Source organism: Phodopus roborovskii, unplaced genomic scaffold, assembly GCF_943737965.1.
Source record: "Phodopus roborovskii unplaced genomic scaffold, PHOROB, whole genome shotgun sequence".
Taxonomy (NCBI): Eukaryota; Metazoa; Chordata; class Mammalia; order Rodentia; family Cricetidae; genus Phodopus; species Phodopus roborovskii.
The window spans coordinates 5,815,263-5,835,290 of NW_026126598.1; the positions used below are offsets into that span (position 1 = coordinate 5,815,263).

General features: G+C 48.4%; 1 protein-coding gene across 3 annotated transcripts in view; it reads left to right on the plus strand.

Annotated features, from left to right (window-relative positions):
* Window positions 1–20,028, plus strand: part of Caln1 (calneuron 1) — a 439,729-nt gene that overhangs the window by 71,166 nt on the left and 348,535 nt on the right. The window contains exon 1 of one of the 3 annotated variants that reach the window (XM_051204810.1): window positions 2,572–3,300. The exons of the other annotated variants lie outside the window; for them this stretch is intronic. The gene's annotated coding sequence lies outside the window, so the exon portion shown is untranslated. Of the gene's footprint in view, window positions 1–2,571; window positions 3,301–20,028 lie in introns of those variants that run through there. 3 annotated transcript variants of the gene reach the window in all.

Consider the following 20,028-nt stretch of genomic DNA (forward strand, 5'->3'; position numbering starts at 1 on the left):
GAAATCATCATTGGAGCTAGGTGAAGGCTCTCTGCTGCGACTGTTTTGGGGTCACCCACAGACCTGTCAGTCACCTCTTCACTCATGCTTTGCAAGTAAATCCAGTAAGCCATTGGTCCCCAGGGTGAATTCTGGGGGAATTGTTTTCAGTGGGACAATATGAAGAGGGGGCAGATATGATCAGAGTAAGAATTTTCACAACACAGGGAGTTTGCTGAAGCTTACTCTAGGTTTGGAGCTGAATGACCCTTTGCATACTGTATTTCATAGGGTGACATTTACTCTTTATGAAGACTTTAAAGGGGTAGATGCCATTATTGTTCCCAATATACAGTTGAGGACGGCAAGACTCAGAAAGAACAAATAACTTGTCCCCAGGCATCGGGGAGGACAGAATGAGAACTTTCACCAGGTATGTCCCACCCCCACCCTAGTCCTGGTCATGTGACCCACTCTTCACCCCCCCTGCCAGGAACTGTGTGTGTGTGTGTGTGTGTGTGTGTGTGTGTGTGTGTGTGTGTGTGTGTCTGTCATCGTGACTGGGCTTTTCTGGCCTGCATTCCATCCTGAAAGGCAGTTTCTTTGGCTGAGAGTGGTGACATACTCCTGCCTGCCGTTCCAGTACACCAGGAGATGAGGCAGGGTGACACCAGGAATTTACAGGCCAGGCTCCACAGGGAGACGCCCTCTAGACAGATACATAGCAATTCCCAGGCAGGAGGGGACCTGACTCCTCTCCCAGAAACCCATGCAAAAAACTGGGTGGGTACAGCCATACACTTGTAATCCCACCACTGGGACGATGGAGACAGAGATCCCTGGAGTTTTCTGGGATAGCCTATAAGTAAAAAATGGGAGACCCTGTTTCAAAAAAGCAAAAAAAAAAAAAAACAAAAAACAAAAAACAAACAAACAAACAAACAAACAAAAAACCCAAACCAAAACAAAAACAAAAAAAAAACACCAAGGTGAATGGTAACTGAGAAATTGAGAAATAACAACTATGGTGTCTGCTGGCCTCCATACACCCTTACACAGAAAGATATACAGAGATTTCCTCCATGCTATGCCATACTTTTTTTTTTTTTTTTTGGGACTGGGTTTCACATAGTAGCCCAGGCTGGCCTGGAAACTCACTAGTAGCAGATTGACCTCTGATTCCAGATTTTCTGCCTCCACCTCCTGAGTGCTGCCATGACAGGTGTACACCACTACAGCTGGCTTATTTATCACTCTTTATGGAACACACACACACACACACACACACACACACACACACACACACACACACAGAGAGAGAGAGAGAGAGAGAGAGAGAGCGAGAGCACTCATCTAATTCCCAAAGAAAGCTACAAGACAGTTTGGGAGGGAAAGCCAGGGCACAAAAAGATAGTAATCCCCTGTGCTAAGAAATCTTAAATGTCAAAGGTATGCCACCAGTAACAAGCAACACAGGGACTCAAAAACTGAGAGCTCAGGTGACAAGCCAGGAGGCACCGACAGGGGAGGGGATCCCGATTAACTGCTGTGAGTGGCTGGCAGAGCCAATGCCCAAACTCCCTTGGTAGCTGGAGCAGCCAATGGAGAGGTGATGGCTGAGTTTTTTGGACAGAATGCTAAGGATGACTTTTTCCATTTTGTTCCTGATGGAGCAAGAGTTTCCCCCCCATACCTTTGATTCTCATAGTGTGGGCTGCTGAGCCCGGATTCGTGGTGCCTGTAGAGAGTTAAGACCCTGGAAGCCCTGGAAAAGAAGGAGCAGGAAGGGGCTTTTCGAGCCTTTTGCTGGGGAGGGGGCCTGGGACTTTGATCTTTTTCTTGATAAGACTATGGTTGGTAGCAAGATGTATCCTGTCAGCATCTGGATACTGGGTTGGCAGCCAGATGGCCTCCAGGAAAGCTAAGTGGTGACTCCTAGCTAAGTGTTGCCCCTCAAGTATGGGGCAAGGGAGGACCTGATGCTGCCTGGGTGTGGACCTAGGAGGAAGTCAACTCCAGGTTAGGCTGCAAACCATCTGTGAAGTTTGCAACCCACACCTTGTGTCAAGGTACCCAGTCTTTCTTGTGGAATCTGTACTATGACCTTGGTAGAAGTGCGTGTTCTGAGGCTGTAGAAATGCGGGGTGAGGGTGGGTGGGTGTGCTTCTGCCCTTCCTAGACTTTGTGAAGGGAGGATCCACAGTATTTTGCTCTCACCTTAGTTTTGACTAGCTGCCTTTTCGCTGACACCTCTTCCTCCCCCATGGATTTTCCGGACTCAGGTGTAACCGTGGGTACCGGGGGAAAAAGGAGTTAAGGTAAGGGTGAGCATGCTTGAGTTGGGGTTGAGGTGTTTAATAGAAACAAGTAATTGGCGAAAGTGAACGTGGGCAGCTTGTTTGGGGAGGAGAGAAAGGAGGGTCGGAGGCTAAGCTGCAGCTTCCCGCCTCCCCCCTGCCCCGCCCGTGCGTGTCTGCCTGTGTGTGCAGCGTGTGTGTGTGTGTGTGTGTGTGTGTGTGTGTGTGAGAGAGAGAGAGAGAGAGAGAGAGAGAGAGAGAGAGAGAGAGAGAGAGAGAGAGAGAGGAGTGCGCGCGCACCGAGGCGTTCCTCAGGTTGCGCTGCCTGGAAACGGAGGGAGCCATTGGAGAGGCTTTGGGGGTGGGGGTGGGAGCTCCCCAATCCTGGGAGAAAAGCGGGGAGAGACTGGGGTGGCCAAGCCATCCCCAGTAACCAGGTTCCAGGCTCGGGGGAAGAAGGCAAGTGTGGAAGGTGATCGCCTTGCTAAAGATCGCTAGTCTTCTCCTCGGGAGGAGCCGGGGAGGCACTGGGGAGGAGGCCGGAGCTGCATGGAGTTTCTGGGGCGCGCAACTCCAGCGGGGCCTCGGCCACTGGGCTCCGGGGCGCAGCGAGGAGGCAGCCGCGCACATGGGCTGAGCCCGCGCGGCCAGCGGGCGCGGGAGGGGTAGAGGCGAGCTCGGTGCAGGGGGTGCGGGGCGCACGTTTCCCCAGACGGGAGGCGAGGACAAGGACAGGGGAGGAAAGGAGCAGCTTGGATCACCGCGGGCTCTGCAAAGATCAGCAGAGACTCAAGGGAAAGGAAAGACTATTCGCGCGGGGTTCCCGGACGCCACTGGGTTGGGCAAAGCGGCCTCACCACCGGAGTGGGGGACGCCGTGGGAGCCGGCGACAGAGAGGAAGGATGCCCGCGCGGGGACGCGTGTGAGCGCCAGGCTGAGCGCTCGGGTTCGCGTCGCCCCCTCCCTGCGGGCCTCGGAGGAGGTGCCTGGGCAGCCCGGCAGCGGAGCCCCGGCTCCAAGAGAGGTGAGTGCTGATCTCCCGGTCCTCTTCCCGCATCCTCCCTGCATCCTCGCGTCTCTCTCTCCTTCCATGGTCCCTTCCCCGATATCCCTTCCCTAGCGCGTCTCGTTTCGTCTCATCTCGGAGTGGGCGGGTGTGCTGCCCACAAGCGCCTCCCGGACCTGTTGGCCCGGCTCTAAGCGCCCCACCTCTCCGGGCCGGGGTATCGCCCACCCGTTCCACCCCGTTTTCTCTCGATGCTTCGGGTGGGTGAGGGACGCTGGAATTGCCGAAGGGCCTGGGTTTACTTATGGGGATCCCGGGACTGTGCCAGCTCGTGGAGTCTTAGGTGCTGGTGGCCACCTGGCTGCGTGTCCCCCGGGGACACCCAGGGAAAGGGAGCTCTGGGTGTCAGGGATTCGATCCGCATCGCAGCCTAAGTGGGAGTCCTTGGTGGCTTCCTGGTCTCCGGGAAGCTGGAGTCATGGCGATCTATAGGGGGAGGTGGGAGGTATGGTTCACTCCATATCCAGCTCCCTATCCCTGATGCTCGCACCCTTGGGCAGGATCGGTGGTCTTGGAACGCATGGGGTGACCCTAGAGGCTTCAGCAGTCCCACCGGGACCCCGAGTGGCAAGCTTTGGAACTAATCCAGATCCAGGACAGAGGTAGACTTTGCCTTTCTAGTGTAAGTCAGGTTTGCTGGGGTGCCCAGCTCCTCCAGACCAGCACCCCCGGGAGTGAACTTCCTCAGACTTGGTCTGAGGGCTCCTGGGCAGCGGCAGGTAGTTCTAGTCCTATCTCAGGGCTCTGGAGGACCCAAGGGTGCTTCGACCCACTGGCAGGTGGTGCTTAGTCGGGACCTAGTACTGAGGCTTGATTCCACAGTGCGGGCCACGTGCACCTTCGGCCCCCATTCGGGCGTTTCTTCTCAGAGCTGTTCCTTTGCACGAGGAGCCCGTGAGATCCCATTTGCGCCTCATTACTTAGCTCCAGGGGAATCTGTGTCCGCATGCAGTTCCTTAGGTGCCAAGACTGGGGCGCCATCCCAAGGCCCCAGCCTATTCTTTTTATTTTATTTTTTATCTTTTAACACAAAAAGGAGACATGCCTGGGTTCAAGATAAAACAGCCAAGAGGAGAGAGCTGGTGGTGTGTGGCTGTGAAGTCTGATAAATTTTATTAACTACATCTGCAGTGGCCAGGTGCAGCCTGGCTACTGAGTTCCCAAGACCTGTAGAAAGAACAGGGCACTGTGCTAACCCGGTGGGCACGAATACTCATTACCACGGCAATTGTGCACGTGGAGGGGCTCGTGTTGTGCATCTAACTGCTGTCTTCCAGTTGCAAAGGTCAACTTAAATAACAACAACAACAACAACAACAACAACACACACACACACACACACACACACACACACACACACACACACACACCCGGAATCAGAGCTTAGTAAGGTTGTAAAGCCATTTGGTGTGGAATTGTCTTACAGGGTGGTGCAAGACATGTCCCCTCCAACAAGATAGCAAGACAACACCACTCCAACTGTGGTCGGGGTTGTTGGAGGGGGTGATTTAACATTTCTGTCTTTCTGTTTATCTATGAAGGTGGGAAGCAGAATGTGATTTTTTTTTCAATTTATTCTCATTTTATGTACATATCGTGTGTGTGTGTGTGTGTGTGTGTGTGTGTGTGTGTGTGTGTGTGTGTGTATGTGTGTTGGAGGTCAGAGATACGGAATCTCCTTGGAGTTGGAGTTACCATGCAGCTGTGAGCCTGAGGACACGGGCATTGGGAACAAAACTCAGGTTCTTTTTCTTGGCAAGAGTAGCAAACACTTTTGACCACTGAGCCATTTCTCTAGCCCTGATTTTATTTTTTTATTTTGCATCACTGGGTATGAAACCCAAGGCTATGTGTACATATATTGGGAGTGCTCTCCCACTGAGTGATGTCCCTACCTCCTAGAGTTGGTTTTGATGTGCTAATTCTGCACTGTGAGGTATGGGCTGAAGTCTTCTGTGACCCTTCAGGCCTCTAGGCAGGCTGCTCCCTCACTGTGCCTAGTTTAGCATTCACCCATGAGACCCAGGTCTTGGAGATGATTTGCTTCTTCTCTGAGCTGTACGTGGGGGTCCTGGCAGATGCCCAAGGCTGACCCTGAGCTGAGTGGCTTCAGAAAGGTGGCATTTTTGGAGCCTGAAGGTGACTGTGGCCACCAGCCCAGCCTTCACTGAGAGGCTCTGTAGAGAGAAAACAAGTGGCAAGAATGGTGGCTACAGCTCTTATCCCTAGCATCTGGGATGCTGAGGCAGGGGGATTGAGGCCAGTGTCTAAATGAACAAACCAACCAGCCACAGCAGTCAGACCCTGCCTCAAGAGAAAAGAAGCAACAAGGAAAGAAATAATTTTATTGTGCTAGTACCATTGAGAAAAATCACAGGTAAGCCTTAATGGGGGCCCTTTGCACCGTCTTCCTCTGTGGGAGACATGGGTAGACAGTGGGACAGGGTAGAGGTGTCTGACAGTTGCTCTTTTTTGTGTTCATATCCCATGCATGCAGGTGTGTGTGGGCATACAAATGTGGAGGTCAGAGGTCAACCTTGCTGTCATTGATCAGGTGCTGTCCATCTTGGGTTTAAAAAATGTTCTTAAAATTTATTATAGTGTGTGTGTGTGTGTGTGTGTGTGTGTGTGTGTGTGTGTGTGTGCGTGCACACACACACACTAGAGTGCTTGCTAAAATTATGAAGCTGGCTATGAAGCCCCGGAGATGCTCCAGGCTCTGCTTCCCCATCCCTGGGATTAGAAGCATGTGCCACCATATCTGGATCAAGCTCAGGTCCTTACGCTTGCCCAGCAAGCCCTTTGCCGACAACGCTGTCTCCCCAGCCCAATAGCTACTCTTTTGAATTTATCATTTATCTTCTCATTACAAGGTCTGTGATTAGGATTTAAATAGTGGGTAGGGAAGTGTTCCAATTTAGAATTCCTTCCTTCTCTCCCTCCCTCCCTTTCCTCTGAGACAGGATCTCAGTGGCTCAGGGTGATCTTGACTTTCCTGTGGAGCAGAGGATGACTCTGAACTCCCAGTCCTTCTGCCTCTACCTCCCCAGGACTGGAATTAAAGGTCCATGCTTCCAGGCAAAGCTTAGAAATTGCCTTAGCACAGCATGTGTGCTTCGGGGGAGCCAGTGTGTCCCCAGGGTCACTGGCATGGGAATGTCTATGTGAACTGGTCTTTGAGGCTATGTGTATGGTGTGGAGCTTGCTAATGCATTACTGTACTGGCATGCATTGCTTGTGGGAGGGGGACCAAGTGGGGAGCTGGCTCTGATGATGAGCTCCAGATATTTAAGTCCCATCCCACTTTTTATTTTTCTTGAGACAAGATCCGGCTTGTAGCTGAGGCTAGTCTTGAACTTGTGTCCTCCTGCTCCAGCCTCCTGAGTGCTAGGATGATAGGCATGTGCTACTATGCACCATGGATGCAGTACTGAGGATGCTCGGCAGACCCTGTACCAACTGAACCACATCCTCAGCCCAATTAGATTCTGTCCTTCCTTTCGTTTCCCTCTTCCTCCACCTCTCCATTCCCCCTCTTTTTCCTTTTCCTCTTTCCTCCTCTCTTTCCTCCCTCTCCCCTGGCTCCCCCCCCACTCTGTACTCCCCTCCTTGTCATCGTTATTATTGTAGACCATTCTACACAGGTACAGGATGGGTGGCCTTTCTTTGCCCTTCACTCAAGGCTTAGATGCCAGGAGTCAGAATCTGTAATCTCTGCTCATGATTGCAACCTGGCACTTGTCAGTGGGATTTTTAAGACAGCATGCTCCCTGACTCTCAAGCAATGGAGCCACCCTCCTGGATTAAAGGGTCCAGTTGAGGCTGATTCTCAGTGCAGCCAGCAAGGAGGAGACACCAAATACAAGGCTGCTTCTAACCGTCGATTTTCAAAGTGATTTATCTTTTAATTGTTACACATCCCACATTGGCTGGGGGTGCCGCTCAGTTGGTAGAGCACTTGCCTAGCATACGCAGAGCCCCATTCGAGGGCTGGCACTTCATAAATGGCACGTGGTAGTTAGTGCACACTTTCTGGGAGGTGGTGACAGAGGCAGAAAGATCAGGAGTTCAAGGTCACCCTAAACTACGTAGTGAGTTTGATGCCAGCCTGGAATACATGAGATCCTGTCTTGAACCTCTAAAACCAAAATACAGAATTAGAGAGCAGGGATTGGCTTGGAGTTCTTGAGCTTAAAGGTTGAGTCAAGAGAGGAACCAGAGAAGAGGCTGGGGGATAAGCAGGAGTTTTCGGTTATGGGCCAGGTCTCCATTAGGACTGAGAGATGTGTCTCTGTAGGGGAAAACCCAGAGGCTTAGATGCTGGCGCTGCCAATCTGTGAACCAGGCAAGCATGAGGGGCTGTGGGTGAGACTGATGCCAAGCTGGAGCATCAGTGTTTCACATACATAGATTGTAGAGGTCTTCTTCTTCTTCTTTTGGTTATTGGTTTTTCAAAAAATATTTTAAATTGTATGTGTGTGTGTGTGTGTGTGTGTGTGTGTGAGAGAGAGAGAGAGAGAGAGAGAGAGAGAGAGAGAGAGAGAGAGAGAGAGAGAGTGTGTGTGAGAGAGTGCGCGTGTGCACGCATGCGCCTGCCTGTGGGTTTTTTTTTTTTTTTTTTTTTTTGAATCTTCCCCAAGATTCTCCACCTTATTTACTGAAGCACAGCCTCTCAGTTGAACCCACAGCTCACTGGTTGGGCTAGTCAAGATAGCTAGCTTACTGGAGGGATCACCTGTCTGCCTTCCAAGAAGTAATTATGCGTGGCCAGCTCTGTCCACCAGCTCTGTTCACTTGGGTTCCAGAGATCTGAACACTGGTCCTTATGCTTGCTTGGCGATCGCATTGTTACCCATTTAAACATCTCTGCAGCCCCTGTCCAGCCTAGTTTGCACCTGTAATGACTGGGTGCTTGTTCTGCATGCTTAACACCAGAAGGTACATCCGATGGCAGTGCTTGGCTAGGGGTTTCTCAAAGGTGATCAGAAAAATGATCAGAAATCATTTTCTGGAACAATCTCTACTTTCTCTCTCCTCCCTCCCTCCCTCCCTCCTTCCCTTCCTCCTTCCCTCCTTTCCTTCCTCCTTCCCTCCTTCCCTCCTTCTTTCTTAACTTTCCTTTCCTTTGCCCCACTCCCACCCTCCTTCTCTCCCTCCCTTCTTTTGAACCAGTGTCTCTCCAGTAGACTTCAAACTCAGCTGTGTATGGAGAGATGACCTTGAACTCCTCCTGCTCCTCCTGCCCCCACCTCCCCAGTCCAGGGCTCCCAGATGTGCACCACCATACTGGGCTTTAGCTTTACTAATTTCCATTTGCAATAGGAGGTAGAGGAGGGGCTCACCTAACTTGGATAGGTCGGGTGGCTGGCTTAAGTGACAGGGTGGAGAAACAGTATTCAAGCCCCCCCCCCCATGACTACATCATTGGTTTGTTTTCCCATACACATGGCTGTGAGCTGGTCTCCAGGCCTACACTGTGGGAGAAGGTAGTGACCTATTTTTAAAAACGTCTCATTAGGGATTTCTGCCACTGTGAATGTGGCCAGTTAAAAGTAGGTTGCTTTATCTTCTGCCCCACAAATCCAAGTGCTTGAGACTGCTTCATTCATCCAACCGGTGTGTACAAGAGTCTCTCGAAAGCTGTGAACTCATCAGTGAGAGGTGGTGCTCTTGTGTTCTAGAGGGGTAAAAACACACTAAAAAGGTAAACCATGGAAATAAAATGACAGAAACAGGGTGTGGCAGCACACGTCTATTATCCCAGAGCTTGGGAAGCTGAGGCGGGATGGTGGCTGTAAGTTTGAGGTCGACCTGGGCTCTGTAGCAAGTTCTAGGCTAGCTAGAATTAATAACAAGACATCATGGAGTTTCAAGAGTGAGTGGAGATTGGGTGGGCACGAAACATCTTCCTGGGGAGACATTTACACTGATGTCAGAATCGTATGAAGATAAAGGGCCATGAAACAGATGGGAAGAGCCCGTGCTGAGGTCCTGTGGTTGGAATGAGCTGGGAATGTTAGACGACTAGAAGGTGGGCTGGTGTAGCTGAAGATGAGTTTAGAGGGGCATGGAACCTGTTCACGGGGTTTTGGAGTGGATATTGAGTTGAGAGGGGGCTCTGGAGAATTTTAAGCAGGTCAGTGGCATAACTATTTATTCGTTATTATTTTAAAACCTTCATTAACTTATGTGTGCCTAAAGTCAGAGGACCACTTGCAGGAGTCAGGAGTCGGTTCTGCCCTTCTACCGCCTGAGTCCCAGGAATTGAACTCAGGTCATCGGGGTTGGCTGTAAGCAGCATTACCACCTGAGCCATCTTGCTGTCACTCTTTGCTGTGTTTTTAATTGGTGTGTAGTGACCGCCCACAGTGTCAGATTTCATAGACAATGTCTTTCAGGTACATGGCATGCTCTGGCTGTCTGCACGCTTATGCCCGCTCCTTTCCCACTTTTCCCCATTTTCTGCCTCGTGAATCTCCTTCGTTCCCCTGGTGTCTCTTCATCTTTTATACCATGCATAGCAATTGTTTTATGCAGCCCTATAAGCTCTAGACTCTACAAACGAGAGGAAACGTGGTGTTTGTCTTGCTGAGTCTAACTTACCATTTTCATGAAAGTGACAACATTTTCTGTCTCCTTTGAGACTGATTTACACCCCTCCCCATGGATGTGCCTCAGGCTTTCTTTACCCACTCCCCTGTTGGTGGGCAGCTCACTGATTCTGTCTTGACTCTTGTGATTATGTTTGTATGTTTGTTTTAAGAGCGCTGGTGTATATGTAGGGTTGCCAGACTGGGTCATTTGGTAGTTACATTCTGTGTGTGTGTGTGTGTGTGTGTGTGTTGTATGTACAATGTGTGAGTGAGCTGGTGGGTGGTGGGTGTCCTGCTCTGCCAGTCTCCATCTTATTCCCTTGAGACAGACTCTCCCCCTCATCAGTTTTCAATCTGTGGGTGGAGACCCCTTGGGGGGTTTGAATGGCGCTTTCACTGGGGTTGCATATCAGACATATTTGCTGTATGATTTATAACAATAGCAAAATGACAGTTATGAAGTAGCAATGAAGATGATTTAAGGGTTGGGGTCATCACAGCACGAGGAACTGTACTAAAGGGTCCTAGGGTTAGGAAGCACTGTTCTAACTGAACCTGGGACTAGGCTGAAAGCCAGAAATCTCCAGTGATGGTCTTGCCACACCCCCTAGACAGATGGACAGACAGACAGACACACACATACACATGCACACACATATACACATACACATGCACACACATACACATGCACACACATATACACACATGCACAAACATGCACACACTCATGCACATACACATACACACATATACACACATGCACAAATGCACACACACACACACACACACAGTTTTATGCACAGGTGTTTGAGATTTGAACTCAGCCTCCTCACTGTGCAGCAGGTGCTCTTACCCACTGCATCATCTTCCAGGCCCCCATTTGTGTGTGTGTTTGTGTATTTGTGTGTTTGAGGCAGGGAAGGTCTCTCTCCATATCCCAGGCTGCTCTGGAATTCACAACAGTTCTGGCTCAGTCTCCCAAGTTCTGGAATCACAGGCCTGTGCCACCAGCATTCAGCCCAAGCTCCCCAGCAGAAACGCGTTCTGCACACACCACCTTCCTCCAGGAAGCCCAGCCTCCATCTCTTAACAGAGAAATACGGAGCATAGTGCTTCCAAGTGACAGATGGAGAGAAAATGCTTTGCTGACCTTAATTTAGTGATTTCTAGTGTGCCAATTAAATGTGGGGACAGAAAAAAGATGCATTTGTAGTACAATTTCAGTTCTGTTGAAAAAAAAAAAAGGCATAAAAGAACAAACGGACTGAAAATGTTAACCAAGCTTGCGCAGTGCTGGGGGCACAGTGAATGACTGAAATTTTGTTTTGTTTTTTTTGAAAATGAATGCAGAGGCTGGACAGATGGCTCAGTGGTTAAGGGCACCGTAGTTCTTGTAGAGGACCTGGGTTTGGTTTCCAGCACTCACAGGACAGCTCACAACAATCCGTAATTTGGTTCCAAGGGATCCTTATGCCCTCTTCTGACCTCTCTGGGTACCAGGGAGTGTACATACATTCATGTAGGCAAAACATTCATACGCATAAAACAAGCAAATCCGTTTTAAATGACAATAAATGCACATTTCTATTATAATTGGAAAACAGTTGAAATTGTTTTGTTTGGCAGTGGGGGAATCAGGACCTTATTGCATAGCCCAGGCTGACTTTGAACTTGCTGCAATCCTCTAAACTCGGCCTCCCAAAGTGTAGAGATTACATGGGAGCCATCACACCTGGCCCCTCCCTCTGTGTGTGTGGTGCATGTACTGTGTGCATGGGTGTATCCACCATGTGTACGTATGCATAGGCCAGAGGACATCAGACACCTTCCTCTATTGCTCTGTCCCTCAGTTTTTGAGACAGCTCTACACTGGACTATCTGGCTGGTGAGCACCTAGCATCTGCCTGCCCATGAGTTTTTTTTACACTGAACCATCTCTTTAGCCCTGTTCTGAAAATTCAGTGTAAAAAAACTCATGGGCCAGAAGATACAATGCCACCTTATGCCCTGGCTCCCCAATGCATGGTCCTTTGTTTTATTTTATGTTTTTAGAAAGAATAATTTTTAGTTCAGAAAGTAAACTTTTCTTGCATTGGGGAGAGAGTTTAGTTGTTAAAGTATGAGGGCCTGAGTTCAGTTCCCAGAACTCATGTGAAAAAGCCAGGTGTGGTGGCAGAACACATTTGTAATCACCGCACTAGGGAGGTGGAGATGGGTATGTGCTTGGGCCTTCCTGGCCAGCCAGACTGTCCTCCGTGGTGAGTTCCAGGTCAGTGAGAGACCCTGACTCAAAAAGCAAAGTGGACAAAAATCCCAAAGAAAGACAGCACAGGCTGCTTTCTGGCCTCCACAGGCATAAACACAAACATTTGCACACGCAAATAAATAAAGCTTTTCCCTCATTGAAGCAGTGTCTTGCTATGTATCAAGGGCTGACATAAAACCTTTGATCCTCCTGCAGCCTCCTTCTGAGTGCTGGGATTGCAGGTATAGTCCACAGTGCCCAGGTCAACAATCTCATTTACCTACTCATATTCTTTTTGTTTCTTATTTTTGAGACAGGGTCTCTCATACTCCACGTTCCTCAAACTTTCTTCAAGTAGCTGTGACTGACCTTACTCATCTGATCCCTGTCTCCCTAAGGCTAGGATGGATTACAGGTCAGCTTCGTCACATCCAGATCACCCAGCAGCGTTATTTGTCCAGAAAATCTTGTCAATCTAGACTCTCTTTTGTTTTTAAATAGAAAACAAGACAACATATAGAGATGTTACATTAAGAAATAAAAGTACCTTTTTAATTGTTCACTCTCCAGGCCATTACCATTTCAGGTACTTACACTAAAGTTCTGTGTGTGCGGGTGCGGGTGCGTGTGCGTGTGCGTGTGCGTGTGTGTGTGTGTGTGTGTGTGTGTGTGCATATTGAAGTCCTCCCATCCCGGGGCTGGAGAGGTGGCTCAGTGATTAAGAGCACTTGCTGCTCTTGAAAAGGACCTCGGTTTGGTTCCCGGCATCCACATCCAGCAGCTCATAAACACCTCTGACTCCAGCTCCAGGGCATCTGACACCCTCCTCTAGCCTCTGTGCACATTGCCCTCGCATGTGTGCGCATCGCCCCACATCCCCACATAGTCAGACACACATACCTATAAATAAAACCACATACCATGATTTCATTGATTTAGTAGCTGGCTATAACAAGTTACTTCCCCCCAAATCACTTTTGGGATTCCTCCCTATAAGAGTATGAAACACAGATGATTTTTTACCCCTTAAACAAATTGTTAGGGAACTTAAAAACACAACTTCACAGAGAGAAATGGAAAATTTTGCCTTCTTAGTACTCACAGTGTTTACTGAAAGCATAATTTATACTTGTAAAGAATAGAGCAATTAAATATTCATTAAAAACCCATCTCTGAACATTACACATTATTGTTCTAGTACAGGAGCCCCAAAGTTGGTATCGTGACTACAAATCATTGGCATTTTTTTCATTAACAAAAGTTTGGCAATAGAAAAACAAATTCGACGGTAAAGCTAATTATGTTGCTGACATATTTATTATAGTGGAATTCTATCTTTGGAAAACAGGAGAAGAAAAATACAGAGTTCTTGTCACTTGGAAGCATGGGTGTATTTTTGGATGACCTATCTGTTGCCCCGTGATAATTGAAGTCTCAGGACACACTATGTTTGGAGGTATGCTGGTTAATTTTTACTGTCAAGTTTATGGAGGACACGGCTACCCAGGAAGAGGAAACCCCAGCTGAAGAATTGCCCAGATCAGATTGGCTTGTGGCCGTGGCTGTGGGGAACTGTCTCGACTGTTAATTGATGGGGGCCTAGTCCACTATTGGTGGCATCACTCCATAGGCAAGTGGGCCTGGGCTGTATAAGAAAGCTAGCTGAGTTTGAGTCTGTGAGCCAGCACACAGAATCCTCCATGGTTCCTTCTGTCCGTCCTTAGGTGTTAGCAAGTTCTTTGGTCAAGGTAATGATTCATGGAATAGCAAGGAGGCTTGTTCTCAGATTCCTGCCTTGATTTCCCTCAGCGATGGGCCGTGACCTGGAAACATGAGGCGAAGCAAACTCTTTCTCCTCTCAGTTGCTTTTGATTAGGGTGATTTATTACAGGAACAGGAGCCAAATTAGGACAGAGTCTCATGTGTCAGGCGTTTATGGCTACAACTCAGTGTACATGTCCCAAGCAGTGTCGGTCGGAGTGGACGTTCATTCTGCATTCCAGCAGTTCCTTCCTGCTGTGACCAAACACTTGATGGAATCAGTTTAATGGACGAGCAGTTTCTTTTGGTTCACTGTGTGTGAGGAACAGCCTAGCGTGGCAGGGAAGGCATGGCGGTTGGTGTTGATTGATAGTGACAGGCCTCCTAATCTGTCTCGTTCTTACACTTTGGCAGATCAAGAAACAGCTTGGTGGAACGGTAATTCTCAGGGCCTTCCTTCCTCAGTGTCTTCTGTCTACCACGTAGTCTCTCTGTCCCAGAGATTCACCAACCCCTCCAGACAGGGAGCAAATGTTGGACACATGAGCCCACAGGGGAGGTTTCACATTCCTTTCCTTTCCCAGCCTTCTTTTAATTGCTCACTGTGATGGCTAGTCTTTGTCAACTTGACACAAACTAGAAGGGAGCTTCAATTAAGGAATTGTCTCCATCAGACTAATCTGTGGGCAATTCTGTGGGGGGGGCTTTTTATTTCTTTAAAGAAAGGATTTATTATTTTAATTTGATGTGTATGAGCATTCTGCCTGCATGTATGTATGTATGCCCTTTGCATACTTGCCTAGTATACATGGAGGCTAGAAGAGGGTGCTGGGTCCCCTGGACCTGGAGTTAAGGATAGTTGTAAGCCACCATGTGGGTGCTAAGAACTGAACACAGATCCTCTACAAGAAGAGCAGAGGCTCTTAACCACTGCACCATCTCTCCAGCCTCTGGGATATGTAGGAAGGCAAAGCCCACTGTGAATGGTGCCATCCCCTGGGCAGGTGGGTCTGGGCTATATAAGAAAGCTGAGTAAGCTATCGAGAATAGGCCAGCAGTGTTCCTCTGCAGTTTCTACTTCTCTCTCTCTCTCTCTCTCTCTCTCTCTCTCTGGTGTGTTTCCGGGTGTGAGCATGCCACAGTGAGTGTGTGCAAGTCAGAGGACAGTCTGAGCTGTGGGTCCCCTTTGCTTTGATGCATGCTGTCTTTGCTTGTCATGTTACACAGCAGGCCAGTTGATCTACGAGCACCTGGAATTCTCCTCTCTCTGCTTTCTTGCTCTAGGAGGCCTGGACCTACAGTTGTTCCTGGGTCTGGCTTTTATGTGGGCTCTAGAGATCAAACTTGGGTCTCTGTGCTTGTGTGGCAATCGATTAAATGGCTGAGCCGTCTCCCCAGCTGAGAATACCACGTTATAGCGGAGGGGACTTAGTCATCTCGCTGTGTAGATGGGAAAATGAGGAACTCGATGATTAAGTGACATGTGTTTGGTCACGTAGGTCCACTCTCCAGTGCAGCTTCCTTTTCTCCACTCAACCTGTGATTCTTTTAGTGGGAAATGGATTTATTTGAGCAAACTCAAGAATTAGGGAGGCACTTCAAATATGATGAAAAAACGGGGCAGTTTGTGAGTTTCATTCATTCCACAAGCGTAATCTCTGTGTGTACTGATAACAGGCCTAATTACAGTGTAAACATCTTTATAGCTGCAAACATCTGTACTGCACACTGATGTCGTGTTGCAGCCTCTGGCATTCCTGCTGCTCATTTGAAAAATCAGTTGCTCTGCCTTTAATCTGATCTGTGGTTGATGATTCATTTTATACCGATGTACATTAGAACACGTCCTCTATCTAGCAAGAAGGCACACAGAATCACAGCAGCTCTGCGAGTACTCCCCTATCATCTCATGTGTTCACTACCCTCCTGCCACACTTTATTGATGGAGAAATAGAGATGCTTCAGGAATGCCAGGGCAGGCCTGCCAGGCATGTCAGCTGTGGCAAGAGCTGTAAGTTCAAGGCCAGCCTGGATTTGAGACTTGTTTCAAAATCATTTGAGCCCCTGCCTAGAATCCCCCCAGTGAGGAGCTAGGGTGGGAGAACCCCTATCTGGAATTACAACCCTCCCGCCCCCCAAGGGGCTGGCAGAATCCCTTCTTCGAATGTGGGAGGCCCTAGGTTCAGTTCCCAGAACTGCAAACAAAACAAACAAACAAAAAACAAAACAAAACAATAAAACCAAAGACAAAAGGAGGCCTAGTAAGTTGCCCAGGGTATCAGGTTAGGACACCTGGGATGGACATTCACAATGCTTGCCTTTAGCGTTTGTAACTCACTTATGACAGTGTTCATCTAACCTGGGCCTGGGTTTGTTAAATCTGTTAGAACACTCCACCATTCCTCATTTGGGTGAGTCGGGGGACTAAAAGCTGAGAAAGACAGCGTTTTTCTTGAGGTGGGCATGGTATTCTCCAGTCTGTCTTGTGGGCTGTCCCCAGTCCCTTCCCTTCACAAGTCATTTGGTGGTCAAAGTGAAGGGGAGATGCCGGAGGTTCTCTTTGCCCATCAGGACCCAACCTTCAAGGTTGTTGAGTGGGTGCCTCTGTGTTTCTGAGTTCTGATAGGTCCAATATGGTTGACTGCTGAAGCCTTTAAAGACACCTAGAAGTTGTCCGGTCTCAACCCCCAACAAGATTAAGAATTAGCTCTCTTTTAGTCTTCTGAAACTCCATGTAGAATCCCTGGGAGCCCTCATTGGCTAGTAGACAGTGGAGAAAATGCCATATTTTATCTTACTAGGTTTTGAGATAATCTCATGGAACCTAGGATGTTCTCAAACTTGCCATTGTAAAAAGAATGACCTTGAACTCCTGATCCTTCTGCTTCTACCTCCTGAGTTTTGGCATGACAGACATGTACCACCATGCCAAGTGTATATGGTGCATACAGGGCCTCATTAATGCTAGGCAAGCACTCTACTGACTGAGCCGAAGCCCCAGCCCCCAGCATCCCATATATTAAAAGGAGGGATAAGCAATGTCCAGTACTCTCCTTGGTCCACAATGAGATTCCAGTGTCTTCTGGATTCATGAGTTATGACACAAACTGACTCACATCCCACACACCAGGTAGACCAAAGTCAGGGGACACTGGTCAGGGACCCATCAGGCTTTCTGTACTTCTGGCCTGGGGGCCTGGGAGGTCCATATGCTTGGAGATGCCTGTGTGGAAGTTTTGCCTGAAAAGGGATGCTTGCCTCTTGGACTTGGAGTCATGTCGTGCAGGGAGGAGGTGTGGCTGCTCTCAGTGGCTAGGATAACTCTGGAACTCATCAATTATGCTACCGCGGGTAGCCAGCAAATTGCTAGGAGCCCACCTGTCTCTGCTTCCCCAGCCTTGGGATTACTAGCATACTCCACCACACACAGAACTCTTCTGTTTTAAAACATGGGATTTGGGACTCCAACTCATATTTTCATACTTGTGTGGCAAGTAGTATATGAGCTCAGCTCACCACGCCGTGTCCTTAGCCGCTAGGATTGGGATCCTTAGCTAACATGTAAGTTCAGAAGTTCTCTACCTTGTGTGAATGTTAAATCCAGCCCATCCAGGGAAGCCTCAGGTTTTCGTTTCAGTCAGCTCCATCCCCCAATACCAGTGACATCAGACTCTCCCCAGGCGGATGGGCAGATTGTGCTATACTTCCTCCACGAGCCTTATGGAGCAGCCATTGTTGAGATCCATGGCTCTAGGGTAGTATTTATGTTCCTTCTCCCCAAAGGGATCTAACATAAGTTTCCTGGAGACAAGGAATTTTGATCTTGGGGGAAATAGAAGTAGAAGCATGCCACATACCCAATAGTGGTGGGACATGCTGGATATAACAAAGTGCCTGGGACAAGGGAGCGGGAGAGGATAGGATATAAGAAACACATTTTTTTGAGACAAGATCTGACTATGTAGTCCTGGCTGTCCTGGAACTCACTATGGAGACTAAGCTAAGCTGGCCTTGAACTCAGAGACCCACCTGCCTCTGCCTTTCAAGTGCTGGAATTAAAGGCATGCATCACCATTGCAGACCTACCATTGGGCTTTTACTATAAGAAATAGACCCAGGGTACTCTGTCCAGAGCCCATCAAACTGGGCTCATCTTGGTAAAGTGTGCTGTGGTGAAGACTGGGCAGGGGACACACCAGTTCCCCTGGGAGTTGCTCTGAGTCAGGGGAATTGGTGAGACAGAAACATCCAGAAAGACTTTGGGTATAGTCACGTTGCAGGTCCCTGTGACTGAAGACACACATCTCTGTGAATTACACTTGTGATTTTTTTTTTCATCTCCTCCCTCCAACAACCCCACCCACCTCAACACAATGGAACCCTTTACTTAGAGCTGCTACCTTGGCAGATGCTCTGCAGGTGAAGCTGTACTGCAAGGTGCCTTGTTCGGCGCGCGCGAACACACACACACACACACACACACACACACACACACACACACACACACCCCGTGCTCAGGACCCCAAATATTTTCTCCCATCATTGAAACAAATACAGGAGATTCATATGCGCAGGAATTGGTATTGCAAATATATTAAACCTCTTGTAAGAGCAGTGCTACCGATGCTCTTTGGCATTTGTCACCCAGCCATGACGTGCTCAGCCTGGGATGACTAATAACGTGCATTTAGCAGACCTTTTCCTCCCACTTTTTTGTCTTTTTTGAACATTTTATTTTTAACTATATAGATGTGTGTCTTTGTGAGAGTTATGTGCATGTGCATGCAGGTGCCCACCGAATCCAGCAGAGGGCGTCAGATCCCCCTGCAGCTGGAGTTAAAACTAGTTGTAAGCCACCTGACCTGGGTGTGGGGTTTGAACTCAAGTCCTCTGCACTGTAGGAACAGTACATGCTCTTAACTGCTGAGACCCTCCTCCCCACATCACACTCCTTTCAACTTGAGTCTGTGATTTTATATGTGTGTGTGTGTGTGTGTGTGTGTGTGTGTGTGTGTGTGTATATACATATATATATATTTTTTGAAACAGTATCTCACTATGTAGCCTTGAATGGCTTTGAGATCACTATGTAAAACCAGGCTGGTTTTCAAACTCACGTAGATCCACCTGCCTGCTTCTGATTCCCTAGTGTTGGGATTAAAGAGACATGCCACCATGCCTAGTGATGGGCATTTTGTTGCCCACTTCTTGCTTTGTAAACTGACTTGGATGAAGATGGGGAGGTTGAACTTTGGGGACTCCAATGTTCTGGGTTGAGTGTTTTTCTCTTTAACTGGAAGAGGACACTTAGGAGGAACGTGGAAGCTGGCTTTGGGATGCTGATACTGCAGTTGGAGCTGCTTATATAAGTAGTCTTTTCTAAGTAATTCCCATACATTAGCACATTAATCCCTTTCACAACCTCGTGATGTGCATACTGCGATAACCCCTGTTTTTATAGACGTGGGCGCAGAACTGTGGGAAATTTAGGCATTACAACCCTCACTTACCTTGAGGGATTTGTTGTAAGACCCCCTCACTCAGGAGATGCCTGAAACTATAGATCATACTGAGCTTGTATGTATATTTTTTCTTTTGTGTACATGCTATGATAAAATGTAACTCATAACTTAATGCGTAGTGAGCGATCAACATAGCTACCTGTAAAAACGAACAATGATAACCATTTCTTTCTTTTCTTGTCTTCTACCCACAAATTTTACTCTTTTTTTTTTTTCCTGGCTCTGGGAATTGAATACAGGGCCTTGTGCTTGCTAATCAAACACTGTACCACTGAGCTACACTTCAGCCCAGGTTTTTATTTTGTATTTTGACATAAGGGTTCACTAAGTTGCCGTGGCTGGCCTTGAACACATTGGGTAGCCCAGGATGGCTTTCAGCTTGCAGTCCTTCTGACTAACTGGGGTGGCTGGCCTGTGTCACCAGGTCTACCTGCCCTTTACACATTTATGGCTATGGGCTTCCTAGTTTGACTGACGACAGTGCAAGCAGTGCAGATTCCCTTCTGAGTCTCACGGGAGAGATTCTTCCTCTCGCTGCTCTTGGCCACCTTAATGCATTGCTTTC